General features: G+C 39.7%; 1 long non-coding RNA gene across 1 annotated transcript in view; it reads right to left on the reverse strand.

Moving 5' to 3' along the window:
- The window catches only part of LOC118661279, a 44,543-nt gene that overhangs the window by 12,839 nt on the left and 17,775 nt on the right, over positions 1-13,929 (reverse strand). The window lies entirely within an intron of this gene.

Here is a 13,929-nt window from a genome sequence, read left to right on the forward strand (position 1 = left end):
TTAGTGTGGTATACAGGGAGATATTAGAATAAGTTTAACCAATTTATCAGTCATTGTTTTTCTCAATGTTGTTTTTATATCATGTCTTTGTTGTTGTTATATCATGTTGTTATTTATTAATCAATTTATATATATTATTTTCATATACATTTTACTAATTTTCTTTCATCTCTGACACTTCTATTAGAGAGAAAGGGTAAACAGTGATATTAAAATATTTCTTCTAATTAATTTATTTTCAATGTGCAGGAATCCGTGCACTGGGCCACTCGTATGTTAATAATAATGGAAACTGAGTGATGGATAGAGGGAGTAGGTGGGAACTTTCTCTGTACTATCTACTCAGTTTTCTGTATATCTAAAACTGCTCTACAAAGAAAACCTATTAATTAAAAATAACACACACAACTACTGAAGCTATTCCACCTGAAATTATTCCACCTAAAGCCATTCTCTCAGCAAATTTCTATATCAACAATGAGCAAAATGGTTCATTTATATCATGAATGGTGATTATGCCCAAAGATAATGATGATTGTAGATGAAGTATTTTGACATGACAAGTTCTTTACTGGCTCCAAACCCTGGATATAGAATACAAAGAGTCTTTATAAAGACCTACATTAATCTTTAAGGAGTGGCTTTCTCATTTGGTACCTTACACTTAGCTCTGTCAAATTCTGCATAGCTAAAAAATAGATTCAGAAGAAGATGTCCACTGTTTCGATAATGTAAAACAAACGGAACAGGTATCATAATAATACAGCAAAATGTCAGAGCACAGAAGAGCTAGAAGGAACCAAGGATATGATCCAGGTTAGCCCCCTCTTCTTAGGTAAGAAAAAAAACGAGATACAACTATAAGTCCCTGTGACATGAAAGGCCTATGGAAAAGAATTATTCTGGTCAAATTATAGGAATACATGAGCTATTTCCAGAGCAACAGATTAATATTTAACCTGTGATCACTGTGAAGTTTATAGGCAATTGCATTTCCATTTTCATTTGGCTGCAAGAAAGTTCAGCACCAGATTTGTGGCCCGTTTCCAGCAGGTTTATAGGTTAAATCTTACTCCTGCCTAATCTTGCTTTCTGACTCATCTATGAAATTTTTTGACTTATTGCTCTCTTACTGTATTGAATGTGAGACAGATGACCTTAAACAGTCCCTCTCCTGGCTCACTCTCTAATTCCCTTCCCTTCAATTGGGGAGAAATATGTGGATTAGAAGAAAACATTTCAAAAATGGTGATCCAAGGGAGATTGTTTTAGAATGGTGCCATGCATCTTACATGACCCAGAGGGAGGTCCACCTGGCCCCGCCATCAGGAATTAGATCTTGTAAGGGGTGTTATTATCTCATAAGGAATGAGATCAGAGTGATGTTAATTATGCAATAGTCATTCCTCCTGAAAGTAAACAAGTGTGCATGTACCCCCAGGTGACGCACAGGATGCTTATTGGGGTATAGATACAAAACACTATAATTTTTATTGAGCTTTACAATATCAAAAATCAAAATCAAAACTGAGGTATCCTGTTACCTGTTTTCCTCACTTTACTGAAAATACAGTAATTTGCATTTTCAAAGTTCCTTTTGAATATGAACTAACCTTTACAACACCTCAGGACACAGAAACTGTTATCTCCATTTTACAGTTGGAGAAGCTCTATTTTACAGATGCAGACACTAAGACCTCACACATCTGAGTTCCTCAAGAAGGTAGAATTGGGGGCCCAGTCAGAAATGTGGCTTTTGTACTGCCACGTTGACGGGGAGGCTGTTATACTGGTAAAGCACTGTGAAACATTTTTGTGTATTTCCAGCTATTTGACAAATGGAAATTAAAGTAACAGCTCTTGCATGCTTTGTAATATCCAAACTTACAGGCCATGACCTAACAGTTAAAAAATAATGCTACCACCAGATTTATGAAGCCTTTCTCCAAACTATGGAAATAGAGTTTGTATTCCAACGCAGGTGAAAGTGCTCGACTGTCTTCTATGCAAGACCAATTTTAAGGGGGTCACGTGGCCATTAGGGGATTGACAGAGGCCTGCCAGCCCTCCTGGTCTTCATACACTGTCTCTTACTCATTTGCGGCTCTGCATTTATGTGGTAACAGATCATCAGGCACTCATGACAATATTTGGCAGTTCACAGTTCACAGAGGCACTGTGCTCTGAGTGATGGAGTTTACAATATCTACATGGCTATGATTATAACACTGTGCATGGGCCAGGGAAAGAAAATAGCCCAGCAGATTATATTTCAATGCACCCATTAGAGGATCAGCGTGAGACACCATCAGCAGTGGAGAAATTCATCAACTTCGTAGGCACCCAAGCAGTGTTAAAAGCTTTAACTTTACTAGAAATATAACAAGTAATAAAAACAGACAAGACCTGAAATGGTCTAATGGGCCTAGCACAAATGTGGCGGGAGATTAACAGCACTAAATTCTCAGGCGTGGAAACGTTCCCCCAACATTTGGTAAGCAGGTCCTTGAATTTCAGGGCCTTCGGTACAAATCTTCCTGTCAGCAGAAATGGGATCCTAGATGGTCAAACCGTCTTGGCTTTGCATAGTCACATGGAGCTGATATTCTTAAAAACTGTTCAAGTTCTTACCTTACTGCATTTCACCTTAACGCACTGCCGTACATCCTTTTCAATCCATTTGTCACTGTTTTATCTACCTATTGATGAAAATATCTGTGTTCGTACAGATCACACTCAGATCTAGGAGCATCTATTGGGGACTCCGAGAGTATTTATTTTATTTTATTACAACATGTGGGAGACATATAGAATGATATAAAAACAATATAATAAATTCCACCTCACTCACTATCCAACTAGAACATTATATTGTCAATACATTTGAAGCCCTCTCTAAACTCTTTCTCAGATGCATTCTACCCTTTACTCTCAGCCATAACCGTGGGGCTGAATTTGGGATTTATCATTCCTAATGCCCAGTTAATGTGCAGATAGTGAACAGCTCGTGTATAGACACTCTATATACTAAATGTGTATCTGTTAGCAATATTTACTACCATTTTGCCTATTATTAAGATTTATAGAAATAGAATCATTTACGTGTACTATAGGTATACTTCTGCAACTTGCTTTTTTTTGTTCAACATTATTTTTGTAAGATGCATCCATGTTGATACCTGTGGCTTGAGTTCATTCATTTTCATTACTATATAACTTTGTACAGCAATACCATAATTTATTTATCCATTCCCCTAAAGATGTTTTCTATTAAACAGCTCGTGAATATTATATAAGCTACAAGCAAATTTCTGTCATTTTCAGTGTGCACTAATGTTATTGAAGAAATCATCATATGAATATTGGTGGGATGTGGTCCCTGAGGCAGATCCTGAAACATATGCACTGCCTGTTTTTGAATGTTTGTGGCTATGTCATTTTTTTTGGGGGGGGGACACAATCATATAATACCTGCATGATAAGAATTATTATTTTATTATTGTTATTATTATATTTTGTTCTGAAATAGGTAGCCTATGTGTCTAAGGCCAGTGGCATTGCCTTATTCTTCTAAGTATTCTTAATACCTAATTTAGTGTCTTAATTATATCCATAAACATTCATAAGTAATCTTCATTTGAGAATAGAATGGATGCTTTGTGGACACATTTCTATTGACCAAACATAACTATGGAGAGGGAAACTTCCTCTCTAGAGTATCAACTTTAACAAGTACAAAAGCATGACATATAGGATAGATCAAAGACGGAGAGAAAAAGAATGCCGGTGAGTCCCATATGTAATCTGAATCCAGTGTTTTTCTAATATTTCAAACATGGGCAATTATGTTATTTTTTAATACTTTTGTATTACAAAAACTAACAGTGCTACTGCAATCTGCCTTCTCTTAGGTGTTTAAAAGTTAAAATGTAGGGATTATTTTCAAGTAGCAAGGGAATAGTATATGTAAAAAACATTGAAGCAGAGGCAGAGAATAATTCTAATTCACAATAAATAACTTAAACAAGAGTGGCACAACTGATGCATAGCTACATAGCCATAAATGATTCCTGTCCAACAAGTCACTCATTTAAAATAAAATGCATTTTCAATCAATAGGTGAAGTGCTCATTATCTTACAATGCCTCTGGGAGGACAAAGGGAAAAACCGAAAGCAAAAATCAGCAACCCATGGCATATATGATTGCTGCTACAATCCTTCTTCCCACATTAAAAAAAATAATAATAATTTATTTTCTTTTGTTTAAAGAATTTTCGATTATAAAAATAAGACATGGTAATTTTGGAAAATTTCAACTATCCAAAAAATTACAAGTAAGAAAATAAAATTTAATACTAATCTTATTTTTCAGATATAACCATCATTAATATTTTAACATATCTTCATTCTTTATCTATGCATATGTGTATACATTTTTAATAAAACATGAACATGTTACAGAAATTATCACCTTTTCAACTTAGCAATGTTTTATGCATATTTGTTTTCAGCATTATTCTTCTTTATCCTCATTTTTAATAGCTCCATGTTATTCCATCATGTGGATGGGCAATAATTAGTTACTATGCCTCTATTTTTGAACATTTGTTTTGAGTTTTTTACCCATATCAGCAATGATATAGTAAGCATTTTAATTATAAACCTTTGTATACATTCATGATTCATCTAGGATAAATTCTTAGAAATGTGATAGCTCAATCAAAAGCCACACACATAATATTTTTCTTATGTGCTGCCAAATTGCAGTCCAAAGAACTTGCACTGATTTTCACCTTGGCCACCACAGTTTGGGAATGCTCATTTTTTCAAACAGTAATTTTAGTACATTGCTTTAGAGACCTCAAGTCTTCACTACTCCCTGTGTCTACACTACACCCTTTGCTATGTGACTTTGCCGTGGCCTCCTGCTGTGCCTGGGCATAATTCCCTGCTTCTGACTTTGACCGTGTGAACTTTCTCAATGGGATATTCACAGTCATGATGCATGGAGAGTCTTCAAAAGTGCTTTCCTGATTGGGCTTGCTCTCTTGCACCTTTGCCATCACCATGAGATGACACTGCCTAGGCTAGTCCACTGGTCTCAGGAAGAAGATAAGAGACAAGCACAGCAAAACCACCCTCCATTCAGCCACAGAGTGTGTGACTGAGTCCAGCAGAGACCAGAAAGTCTCCTCAATTGAGTCCAGTTGAGATTAGCCAACACCCAGCTGATCTAAAGACTTGTGGAAAGTAATAAATTATTATAGTTAGCCCCTGAGTTCTAGGGGTAGCTTATTATGCAGCAATTGCTAACTGATATAGTTGCCAATGCGACTCTCCTCACAAACAACTAAAATTTAGATAGAAGTTTACAGATCACAAAGTATTTTCCTTATATACCCTTATTCACTATTAACATAATTTTATAGATCAGAAAATCAGAGTTCAGGAAGACAGTAATTTACCCAAGTGCTCCCAGTTATTAAGTGCCAGAGTCAGGGTTTAGGTAGAAATCTTATGATCATGCCCTTTTCTCTATTTCAAACTTTTTTCTGTAAAGAACCAGATACTACATTATTTTAGATTTTGCAAACTGTACAGTCTCTTGTTGCAACAACTCTACCATTTTATCACAAAAGCAGTCATAGACAATACCTAAATAACAGGTGTGGTTGCACTCCAATAAAACTTTATTTACAAAGACCATCTTGGCCACCCCACAGGAAATGTCTGGAAGTTGTACCTCAAGTCGATGGGTACAACTTCCCTTATCAGTGCTAATGCAGGTGCTGAAAGTTTTGCACCTTGGCTTCCAAAGCATACAGACTATTTATCTAAAAATATATCTCTATATCTATGTCTATAGCTATAGATGTAGATACATACACATAAACATATGCCTAAATCCTGGTATATATATCTCAGTCCTATATCTATAGTTATATCTATATTTATACATATATAGTTCAAGATTTCACAGGTTCAGAAGTGACAGCGATTCATTATGTTCAATTTCATTTGAAAACTGAAGCTACCAGAGAACCACACAAAACAACACACACACACACACACACACACACACACACACACACACACAGACACACACACACAGCTACTGGTAATATACCTCCTTGAAAGCAATCACAGGTCGAAGGCCTATTGCTGCAAAGGAGATGATGGTTGAAAAAATGTATAAACGGCTGCTGGTCAATCATGAAAATAGAAAATAACTGAGCAGAATCCATCAAAATAGGTGATGTGTGAAAATGAGAATTTCCTAACTTGGTTCACAAAGGGGCGATTTGAAATGAAAACCTATGAATGCATGAATGAATGAATGAGTGATTGAAGAGGTGCTCAGGGAGCTAATGTCAACCCAACTCGATCTCAGTAAAGGTTAATTGAGACAAGGCAGCTGTCTCATCCTCTGGGGGTGCCGCTCATATTGAGAGGCTTGGCAGCAATGATATTCTGCACAGTTTTAAAGGGATCAGAACCATTTTCAGTGATCTTTGGGTTTAGAAGAGCAAAGCTGTAGGACTACATTGTGTAGAAAGGAACAAGGGGCTATGCTGAATTTTAGGATTGAGCCTGGTCTCTTTCATTTACTAGTTGTGTGTCTTTAAGGGAGTTTTTAGCTCCTACCTTAGGCTTTACTCAAGAATATGTGAAATGAACATAAGAATAGATGCTGCCTCATAGAATTCTTTTGCACATTAAATGAGGCGATTCACTTACTATGCTTAGCTCCATCCCTGGCCATATGAAGAAATTGATAAATTATTAGCTATACAGTGCTGGGTGCTAAGGATAAAACAGGAACTCTGCCCTTGAGAATCTCAGAGTCTAGTGGGAGACACACACCCATAAACAGGCCACAACAATAAAGTGTGAGACATACCATAACAAAAACGTTTATGAGAAATCCTGGGAAGTGGGGGGGAGAGAATGACAAATCCTCTGTATTGATAGTTAGAGGTTCTGTGTGCACGAATTTGTGCACATTGAAAGGAAATTAATTAGAAGAGAGAGAGAATTGTGAATGCTGTTGAGTCAATATATATATATATATATATATATATATATATATATATATATATATGGAAAGAGGCAATACACAAATTAGGCCAGGACGCCATAACAGGTCACAACCAGACAGGAGGAGGTTGCGTGGGCAGGTGAGGCCTGGAGTGGAGATGGAGACAGACACAGGGGGGTCTGCTTGAGCCAGTGCGGCAGCTCCGCGGCCTGGAGCGGACACAGGCACGGGGGCAGGGGAGGCTGGGGGCTGGCTGAGCTGCCATACTGGCTGGGGCAGCCCTGGAGTGAACACAGGCAGGGGGGACCTAGGGCGGAGGTACAGGTTATGGTCTGGATCCCCACTGGGGGGCTGTGCAGGAGGCAGCTGATCAATAGTTCTCTCTCATCATTGATGTTTCTATCTCTCTCTCCCTCTCCCTTCCTCTCCAAAATAAATAAAAATATATTAAAAAAACAAAGAATCACAAGTGAGTGGAAGGAGAAGGCCCACCGCCCCTCACCAAATGTGCTATTGTCAGAGTACTGCTGGGGGAAGTCAACTTCCCTAAGGTAGAATGAAGAACAGGCCTCAGAGTCGTTCTACCAAGGGAAGGTGGGCTGGCTATTCATGCACCAACTTGTGAAATTATTTTTTAAATTAAAATATTTTTGAAATTGAAATACATTTGACATGGAACACTGTGTAAATGTAAAGTTGACTTGATAATTTACATATTATAATACAATTATCATTATAGTGATAGCACCTCTGTCACATAATTATCATTTTTGTTGTTGTGGGAATCAAGATCCAGTCTCTTAGCAAGTTTAATGATACAATACAATATTGTTATCTATAGTCAGTAGGCTGCGCATGAGGTCCCTATCACATGTTTGTCTACTAGGTGGACCATTAAATAACAGCTCGTCTATTCCACCACTTTCCAGTCACTGGTAACCACCATTGTACTGATTTGGCTTTTGTAGACTCCACATTGAAATGATATCGTACAGTATTTACCTCTCTATGATTTATCTCATTTAGCATAATGTCCTCAAGATCTATCCATGTTGTGAACTGCAAGATTTCCTTTGTTCTCATGGCCAAATAAAATTCTATTATACACACACATCTATCTATCTATCTATCTATATATATATATATATATATATATATACACACACACACACACACACATATATATGTATGTATATATAATAACATTTTCTTTACCCATTTATCCACTGACAGGCAGTTACAACATTTCCCTATCTTTAATCCCTATTGTGAATACCACTGCAATAAACATGGGAGTGCATATATCTCTCTGACAGGTTGTTTCCATTTCTTTTGGCTATATACCCAGAAGGGAAATTGCTGGATCACATGGTGAACTTTATTGATTGAAAGTTGTCCCTGAAGATGATAAAACACTCAGCTCTTCCAGGCTGCCCCACTCACAGGCTGAGTAAGCTCCCCTGGTTCTGGAAAAAGCTGCATGGCACAGAGCCTGAGACCATGGGCACTGAGGCAGGAAGCCATCTTTGTGTAGAAAATGCCCACAGCTATAGGTGATATTGCAGATCCAGGTGACACTTGGAGATATGAGGCAGGGCATCAACAGTGTCTGCTGCTGCACGCTCAAAGACTCTTATTTATTTACTAGTAGCCTGGTGCACGAATTTGTGCACATTGAAAGGAAATTAATTAGAAGAGATATTTTAATATCACTATTCACCCTTTCTCTATAAAGAAGTGTCAACCAAATTCACGATCCACAATGACAGATGGAAACACATGTGTGCTACTGGTGCGAGTGAGAGCTTTATATGTATTGCGCATGCACGAGTCAACTTAGCCTTTTATAGATATAGAATAATTAGACCTGATTTAGCTAAACTTTTTCCATCCCAGTGAAGCACCCCAACTTCTCTTTCAGGTAATTGTCAGCAACACAGCAATAAATATCAACACAAAGAAGATTATTATTGTAGATCACACAGGGAGAACAAAGGGTAAAATATTTAAGTGCAACAGTGTTTGACTATACTGTATTTCACACAGTGAGAAAACCTGAAGTCATTTTCAAGGTCCACCATTACTTACTTCTTTTCAGTCAGGTCAAGTTTCTAAGCTTTCTAAATCTCCATTTTCCAGCTAATGAAAATAGGATTCCACCAAGTCTCCTATCTACCTACTCCAGGACTTCTGTGAGGAAAAAATGAGATGAGGCACGGGAAAACACTTCTCAGATGTTCGGTTAAAGTGTAAAATGTTTCCACCTGTGTTCCTGGGCTGAAGAAACTGCAAGGAGGCTAGTCACTAAGGACAGGAAGCCGGGCATTGCTCCGTGACATCATTACCCAGATGGACACTTAGCATATTAGCCTTTTATATATATACTAGAGGCCCGGTGCACAAAAATTTGTGAACTCGGTGGGGACAGGGATCCCTAAGCCCGGCCTGTGCCCTCTCGCAGTCTGGGACCCCTCAGGGGATGACCACCTGCTGGCTTAGGCCCGCTCCCCAGGGGATTGGGCCTAAGATGGCAATCAGACATCCCTCTGGAAGCCTGGCAGCCCTCGGGGGATGTTCACTTGCCAGCGGGGAGCAGGCCTAAACTGCAATCAGACATCCTTAGCACTGCTGAGGAGGCAGGAGAGGTTCCCACCACCACCATTGTACTGGCAGCCATCCGCCTGGCTTGTGGCTGAGCAGAGTTTCTCCCATGTAAGAGCGCCCTGACCACCAGAGGGCAGCTCCTGCATTGAGCGTCTGCCCCCTGGTGGTCAGTGTGTGTCATAGTGACCAGCCATTCCCAGTCCTTCTGCTGTTAGGGTCAGTTTGCATATTAAGTGTTATTATATAGGATAGAGGCCTAGTGCATGGGTGGGGGCCGGCTGGTTTGCCCTGAAAGGTGTCCCGGATCAGGGTGGGGGTCCCGCTTGGGTGCCTGGCCAGCCTGGATGAGAGGATGATGGCTGTTTGCAGCTGGTCATGCCCCCTTCAGGGTGGGGGTCCCCACTGGGGTGCCTGGCCAGTCTGGGTGAGGGGCTGAGGGCCATTTTCAGGCTGGCGGGTGACTGAAGCTCCCAACCTCTCTTTTTTTCTTTTTTTTTTTTTTATTCTGGGATTTATTTACTTTCTATGGCTGTCACTGGATCTGAGAGCCGGCTTTAGCTCTGAGGCTTGGCTCCAGTTCTGAGACCTTGGCTGCTGAAAGCAGGTATCTAGGCTTTGTTTGGCTTCTATAATTGAAACACTGCTGCAGCTCCAACTCTGAGGCCGGCTGGCTGAAAGCAGGTTTCTGGGGATTGTTTAGCTTCTATAATTGCAACATAGTTGCTTAGAGTGCAGCTCAGAGGCTGGCAGCGGCAGGCGGGGAACCTTGGCTTCCTCCATCACTGGAGCAAGCAAGCCTCCTGTTCACTTCAGCTGCCTGGCTGCCGGCCGCCATCTTGGTTGGCAGTTAATTTGCATATTGCCCTGATTAGCCACTGGGAAGCGTGTTGGAGGTAAGGTTAATTACCATGTTTGTCTGTTATTAGATAGGATATTATTTTTGCCTATATATTAGAAACAAAAATAGAATGTATAAAGAAGAATTTACAAATGACAACTAAATGTGGAGCATAATCTTTGATTAGATCCAAGATTTTTAAAATGCCACTATAAAGGATATTAGGATAGTTTAAATGAAATAAATTAAATATTGTCAACCTTTTAAGTAACATTATTGCATCAATATTCAATTTCTTGGGTATGATAATGATATTTTGCCTATTTAGAAGATGATCCTTGTTCTTAGGAGATATATGCTGAAGTATTTATGGGTAAAGTGAAGTGATGTCTTCAACTTTCAATTGTTTCTGAAAAAAATGAAACACACATCATATGGAAAGCAAGAGATAAAGTAAATGTGGCAAATTTTAACAATTGGTGAGTCTGGGTTAGGGTATACAAGGGTTTACCCTATGCTCTTCTTTAATAAATTGTATGTTGTCTTCACAATTTTTTTTCAAAATAGAGTAAGGAAAGTTGTAAACAGCAGAATGTGTTTCCTAGAGGTGCTGTGAAGGTGAGAGCTCCTGGGAGAGCAATGTGCAGTGTGGCTGAGAGCAGACTTGGTCCAGGTTGCCTGAACTCAACCTCAGACTCTCCCAGTAGCTAGCTGGGTAATCTTAGGCAAGGGACTGGGGTGCCTAAGATCCCTCACCTGCCATCCAGGACTAATAAAAATACCTTCTTGATGAGATTGTTGTGAGGATCATATGGGATAATGCATATACAGCACTGAGAACAGTGTCTGGCATATGGTAAATACTTAACCAATGTTATGTATCATCATCATCCATCATCATCATCATCATCATCATCATCCTCATTGCCACAAGTGACCATACATTCTAGTTTTCTACTGTTCTCTCAAAAGGGTTCCAACTTGGGGAATAGATACAATCATTCCAGCATTATCTCATCAAAAAGCTGGAGGGCTATTAAACAAAATTATGTAAGAACAGTGACACTTTCATAGCTGGTACTGTCAGTTCTCTTCTTCATCTTCCCTGAGCCCTCATTCCACCTGGGTCAGCAGCAAGACAGGGTGGCACTAAGTAGCAGGCTGGGAGCCGCTGAGGAGATGAGAGCACAGTGGGGTTCAGCACCAGGCACAGCAAGTAGGGTGATGCCCAACAAAAGTCAGAGAATAGAGGATCCAGCCATGAGGCAACAGGGCCTGGAAGGACCATAGAAATGGGGGACCACTAAGGTGGCTCCAGGCATATGGAGGAGGAGGAAAGCAGTGGCTTAGTGCAATTGTTACCAGGGGTAAGAATTGGCCAAAGGGAAATAAGGCAGATGGTGCAGCAGGTGGGAAGCCCTAGCAGAGCAGGAGAATGGTGATCCCTGTGTATTTAAGTTTCTAAGGCTCACATTCACCCTTCCTGGTGAAGGACCTTGTCCCTAAAGCTGGTCCGTGTAGTTCAGGGGCAGTGTGGTGAAGAGGAGAGCTCTCAAGTCAGGAGACCTAGACCTCCGTCCCAGCCCTGCTACTCACTTGATGAGAGACCTTTGGCAGGTGACATTCAATCTCTAAGCCTTGATTTCCGTGTCTATAAAAATGAGGCACCAGTTCCCAGGTCCCATCTAACCCTGTAAAGACAGAGGGGGGTAAAGCACAGACTCTAGAATCAGACAGAGCTGGTTTCACTCCTCATGGGCAAATCACTCAACCCTTCTAAGCCTACATTTCCTCACCTGTCACACGGGGGAAATGCTCATCCTTACCTATAGGGCTGCCATCAAAATTAAAAGAGGTAAAGCATCAGCCAAGTGCCTACCACAGAGGACCACTTATAATATTGATTGGATTCAGCTGCAAATAACATAAATACTCTCAACTAGCAGTGACTTTATTTTTTAATATATTTTATTGATTTTTTTACAGACAGGAAGGGAGAGGGATAGAGAGTTAGAAACATCGATGAGAGAGAAACATCAATCAGCTGCCTCCTGCACACTCCCCACTGGGGATGTGCCCGCAACCAAGGTACATGCCCTTGACCGGAATCGAACCTGGGACCTTTCAGTCTGCAGGCCAATGCTCTATCCACTGAGCCAAACTGGTTGCGGAACTAGCAATGACTTTAAAAGATGAAGTTGATTTCTCTCCAATGTTCAAGATGTCCATAGCTGCCAGCCCAGGGGTTATCCAGCATTCCCCGGTGCTGGGGACTCAGGGGCTGTGCATCCTGTTGCCCTCTGCTGAGTGGCTGCCTTTCCCAAGGTCACCAAAGGGTCTAGGATGGATGCGGGGAAATGTTATCTTTATTTGGGGCAGAGGTCAGTTGAAAACCAGGAAATTTATAGATCTCTGTCCCAACCTTCACTAAGTATTAGTGATGGTATTTGCATCATTATTTGCACTGTATTGTGGTATTTTGTATATGTTTGCTTTTAATGGTATAATGATTCTACGTGTAAGAGTTAAATGGCTCCAGAAGCTCAAATTAAAGAGATTAAAGAGAACTATCCAGGAGATTTTTATAAAAATGGATTCCTGCCCTGACCAGTTTTGCTCAGTGGATAGAGCATTGGCCTGTGGACTGAGGGATCCCAGGTTCGATTCTGGTCAAGGGCATGTACCTTGGTTGCGGGCACATTCCCAGTAGGGGGTGTGCAGGAGGCAGCTGATCGATGTTTCTCTCTCATCGATATTTCTGACCCTCTATCCCTCTCCCTTCTTCTCTGTAAAAAAATCAGTAAAATATATTTTTAAAAAATGGATTCCTATTAGAATTTTACTTTCACCCCAGACACTGGGAAGTTTAAGGATAAAGACAGAAGTGTCACTCTGGCATCTGATTTCATATTCACAACAATGTGGAAAAAATGGATTATGGCATAAAATGATTATGAAACAATGGTTTGGTTGATGAACTAAAGATGATGTAGAAGAGAAATCAGGCAGCCATAAGGCTCTTAAATTTATGGGAATAGTACATTTATTTTAATAGCATAAAATGGAAATCAATTCCAATTTCAAATAAAGAATATATGTATTGGAATTAAATGCTCTTAAAATGTTTACGTTACATTTTGACTCTAAAAGGAAGGGAAAATATCAAGAAGAGTATGTGATATAAGAAGCAGTATATTAAAACACAGGAATCCATCCTTCAGTGTAGATTTTTGAAATTGGCATCATACGAGTGAATAAGACACATGCATTATAATAAACTAGACATTAGAAAACTGAGAAGTGAACAACAAAAATACATGGCTCTAAAGTTAACTGTTTAAAAATGGCAAAATATGGAAGATACATGTCCATATTCCCTTCTCCCAAGCCATGTTTAACGTTATCTGAAACTTTTCATTTACTCAGATGGACATGAAAACCTAAACA

This window comes from Myotis myotis, unplaced genomic scaffold, assembly GCF_014108235.1.
Source record: "Myotis myotis isolate mMyoMyo1 unplaced genomic scaffold, mMyoMyo1.p scaffold_m19_p_8, whole genome shotgun sequence".
Classification (NCBI taxonomy): domain Eukaryota; kingdom Metazoa; phylum Chordata; class Mammalia; order Chiroptera; family Vespertilionidae; genus Myotis; species Myotis myotis.